The sequence below is a fragment of the Sardina pilchardus genome, chromosome 23 (assembly GCF_963854185.1).
Source record: "Sardina pilchardus chromosome 23, fSarPil1.1, whole genome shotgun sequence".
NCBI lineage: Eukaryota > Metazoa > Chordata > Actinopteri > Clupeiformes > Clupeidae > Sardina > Sardina pilchardus.
In genome coordinates this window covers 26,360,535-26,365,534 of record NC_085016.1, presented here as the reverse complement: position 1 = coordinate 26,365,534, position 5,000 = coordinate 26,360,535, and the positions used below count along the sequence as shown (strand labels likewise).

Here is a 5,000-nt window from a genome sequence, read left to right as displayed (position 1 = left end):
GAGAGAAAGAGGGTATAAGAAGAGCATGAAAGGGTAGAGAGGAGAGATGAACAGAGGTGAGAGAAGGAGAAGAGCTGAGAGGAGTATCAAAGAGAGGGAGAGAAGAGAGAGAAAGGGGGAGGGGGAGATGAGAAGAGCAGGAAAGAGTAGAGAGAGAGGAAGAGGGGAAGGCAGGTAAGGAAGAGTGAAATGTTAAAGGGGTTTAGGATCAAATGGGCATCTGAAAGGACAGACAGAGGAGAGGAGAGGAGGGAGAGGTCAGGAAAGAGACGGCTAAGTGTGAAATATCAAGCAGGGTTTGAAATGAATAAATCTGGAAAGAGGAAGGGAGGGAAGGAGGAAGAGAGAGACATAAAGAGAGGGGGAGGAGAGAGGATAAGGAGAAGAGTGCTGTTTTAGGATATCACAGTCCAGGCTAATGGATCTCTGAAATATATTGTCTCGGTGTGTGTGTGTGGACGTGTGTTTGTGTCAGTCTCTGTCTGTGTCTGTGTCTGTGAGTGTTATTGTCTGTGTGTGTCAGTGTCTGTCTTGTCTGTGTGTGTGTGTGTGTGTGTGTGTGTGTGTGTGTGTGTGTGTGTGTGTGTGTGTGTGTGTGTGTGTGTGTGCACGCGTGTGTGTACAGTATCTACTCAGAGTATAATACGGTGGCCAATAGCCTCCTCTCTGAGAGACTCCTCTCTCCTCTTTCTCACTCCCACATATGCCACCCCAGAGATGCACAGCTCTCATTTCATTTCTCCTCACACAAGTCGATTTGGTAGATTCAGTTAGTGCTCGTCATTGGGCCTGATTACCTCATGCTGGAGATGGGATTCCCATAATTCAATCCATCTCATGCTCCCGCGGGGGTCACCAAACCAGACATGTCCATTAATGACATTTACTCGCTCAGAGACACTGTGGTTCTAGTGACTGTGTGAGTACTACTCTCTAGTGGTTCTAGTGACTGTGTGTGTACTCTAGTGGTTCTAGTGACTGTGTGTGTACTCTAGTGGTTCTAGTGACTGTGTGTGTACTCTAGTGGTTCTAGTGACTGTGTGTGTACTCTAGTGGTTCTAGTGCCTGTGTGAGTACTACTCTCTAGTGGTTCTAGTGACTGTGTGAGTACTACTCTCTAGTGGTTCTAGTGACTGTGTGTGTACTCTAGTGGTTCTAGTGACTGTGTGTGTACTCTAGTGGTTCTAGTGACTGTGTGAGTACTACACTGTAGTGGTTCTAGTGACTGTGTGTGAGTACGCTAGTTGTTCTAGTGACTGTGTGTGAGTACTACACTTTAGTGGTTCTACTGCCTGTGAGTGAATAGTACACTCTAGTCTAGTGGTTCTAGTGACTGTGAGTGAGTAGTACACTCTAGTCTAGTGGTTCTAGTGGCTGTGAGTGAGTAGTACACTCTAGGTGTTGAGATGGAGGGTTATTAATACTGTAATCATGCTTGTGCATACCAGCCCAGTACAGAGAGCCTCTTAAATACACAGCAGATGTCTCGTCCTCATTTCTCACCTGTAAGAAAGCACCCCCCTACCTCTCACCCTGCCACGTTACCTGGCAACCTGCTACGACGACAACAAACCCAAACTGTTTAACGCTCGTACCTGTTTTTTTTTTTTGTTTTTTTTTGGAGCGTGGAGGGTGGAGGCTCCAAAGTGTGTCCAAGATGGAGGGAGGAGAGTCCCAGTGAGCTGGCTGGCCGATGTCACGACTCCTCTCCCCCCACTGTGGCCACTACAGTGGAGGGCCATGGGCTGGGCTGCGTTCAGCACTTAATTCGTTCCCCCTCGCTCTCTCAGCACCTCTAGCTAGCGTTTGGAGGGTTCCTACGTGGGTTACTAATGTGCCATTTGGTGTGCTGGACCAGCTGTGAGGGGGTGACAAAGAGTTGTGGAGAAGAGAGAGAGAGAGAGAGAGAGAGAGAGAGAAGATGAAGAAAGAGGAGAAAAGAGGCAGATTGGTGCCATGACTGTGTGTGGGGGAGAACAGGAGGATACAGATGAACACACACACACACACACATGCACACAGTACACACACACACACACACACAGACACGACAGGCCACTCAATGAGGCACTCTGAAAAGTTGGCTCCAGGTCTTTGGGGGACAGTAAAATTGAAAGTCTCTTGCGAATGTTAAGTAGGTTAACATCCAGAGCACAGACCAAAGCTACACACACACACACACACACACACACACACACACACACACACACACACACACACAGAGGCCAACAGCAAAAAAAGACAAGTGCTACACTCTGAAGCGTAAAATCTCTGTCTCACTCTTTCTCTGTCCGCCCTGCTCTCCTCTCCTCTCCTCTTCTCCTCTCCTCTTCTCATCCCTTCTTCTCCTCTCATCTTTGCCTGAGGCTCATACTCCTCCTTTTATTAGTGCCAAAAACATTAAAGGATGGCAGGGTGCATTAGACACACACTTGCACACATACACATAAATACATCACTCACACATTCAAATATACATACGCAGCACATACTCTACATACATGCGCGCACACTCATGCTCACACACACTCATGCTGACAAATGCATGTATACACACACACACACACACACAGACAAATTATTTACGTGCACACAACCACACACACGTACGCACGCAAACACGCACACACACAACACACACACACACACACACACACACACACACACACACACACACACACACACACACACACACACACACACACACACACACACACACACACACACACACACACACACACACACACACACACACACACACATTAAATATGGATGGCGTTTGAGGCAGCTGGTCAGTGGGGAGTGGGACGGCAGTGTTGCTGTAGCAGTGCTCCTTTAGTGCGCCTCAGGAGCGCAGGGCAGAGCTGCTGCATCCTCCTCTTACCAGCCCCAGTTTACCCAGCGCAGGAGTCCAGCGGGACCACACAGCATGCTTACATGGACCACTTAAAGGCTCCTACTTAAGGTATTAAAGGGGTGCTCCTAATACTGCCAATACTGGAGTCTTAAAGGGAAGTGTCTAATATTGACCACACAGGAGTCTTAAAGGGACACTTCACCAATTAGCATTAAGCTTTATATCTTATATCTAGAAAACCAGTCATGTTTTTGAATGGTCATGCATCATTCCCTCAGTTTGCCTTGAGATGGGAGAAACACGGATTTCAATGTTGGACTTCCTGCTTTCAATGATGTAAAAATCATCATTTTACATCATTAAAAGCAGGAAGTCCTGTTCATGGGTTTCATTGAAATCCGTATTTCTCCCATCTCAAGGCAAACTGAGGGAATGATGCATGACCATTCAAAAACATGACTGGTTTTCTAAAGATACAAAGCTTGATGCTAATCGGTGAAGTGTCCCTTTAAAGGAATGTGTGTAATTCTGACCATATTTGAGTTTTAAATTAAAGTGTGTCATACTGTCCATACTTCTAAAGGGAGCTTCCCTTCCACCTCAACTCTGGAAAGTTTCCCTAGATACGACCTTTGATCTGAGAACCCCTGAGACCTCCTGTCATGCCCCAGTCATGTGTTTGAGTCATTAGAGGGGTGAGGGTGTAGGGGTGAGAGGAGACATGGGTTGCCCTTAAAATGGAGGTGAACTTACACTGAACTTGGGACGTTCGTGACGAGCATGGTGAATAGTTAATATGGTTAGACATGCTACTTACAGTAAGTGTCCTGACTACAAATGAATGAAAACAATCTCACATATGCAAGTTTATAGCCTTGTATGTCTGTGTGTGTGTGTGTGTGTGTGTGTGTGTGTGTGTGTGTGTGTACAGTATGTGTGTGTGTGTGTGTACAGTATGTGTGTGTGTGTGTGTGTGTGTGTGTATGTGTGTGTGTGTGTGTGTGTGTGTGTGTGTGTGTGTGTGTGTGTGTGTACAGTATGTGTGTGTGTGTGTGTGTACAGTATGTGTGTGTGTGTGTGTGTGTGTGTGTGTGTGTGTGTGAGTGTGTGTGAGTGGTTGTGTGTGTGTGGCTTTATCCAAAACACTGTACATTTTTAGATCTCGATACAGGAAAAAGTCTCAATCATTTTATTTTACATTAGTGTCTGTATGTACATTCAACATAAAATACGACTCAATGTTTAATAATCACAATACAAATCCATGTGAATTAATGCTATTTCACCAATGAAAAGCCCAAAAAGCTCCACTCTGGGTTAAATGCCTTATCAACAGGAGGTAAATAATTGATCACCTTTACTAGTAAATAGCAGTTCTTGCTTTTGCATCTCATGAATAAGGAACACCCCTTGGTGTTAATCACGGGAGTTGTTCAGGAGACACTTCACTGCAGTCTGCAGTTGTCACACCTTGCATTATTCATAAGTGTCCATTCATTTTGGTCTTGGATAAATATTCAGATGCATTTGTAAGAGGCTGGTTGTTGGCTACACGGTATTCATGACTGGAGGTCACCTTCCTCTCTTCAGGACCTTCTCTGCACAATTAGCATTCAGCATTACCACTCATCCAAAGCCATTGGATTGTTTTTATTCAGTAATTAGCTTTCTATGAAAAGCAGTAAAGGCTAGTTTCTGCTACAGCAATGTCCTGTCTATTAGCTGCATCTTGTATAAGCCACAGGACAGTGTTTTATGGAAGTTAAAAGAAACAAATTACCATATTAACTGCCCCTGTGTTTTAACCTCACAGCTGAAGACATTTTGCAAAATCAATGTATAAGTCGCAGCTAATAGTTGGGAAATTACGGTAGTTTTCCCTTGGCAAACACTTGCTAGGTGCTAGCGCTGAAATCAGACTTGAATATGGAAATCATGAGCATGTTTTTAGCCACTGAGCTGCATGCTACAACCAGCAGCATCATATCCCAGAATCTGCTGTGTAGTCACAAATGAGAGGAGTGAGTCTTACTCTATTGACTGTAAATGTAAAAGTATTTATTGAAGGATTGAACTAGTTTACTGTGGTGAGTACTGCTCTCAACACACGCACTTACTGTACAGTACACTTCTCAATCTGCTG

General features: G+C 45.0%; 1 protein-coding gene across 1 annotated transcript in view; it reads left to right on the top strand.

Moving 5' to 3' along the window:
- myo10l1 (myosin X, like 1) overlaps positions 1 to 5,000 on the top strand; it is a 68,963-nt gene that overhangs the window by 21,253 nt on the left and 42,710 nt on the right. The gene's annotated exons all lie outside the window — the stretch shown is intronic.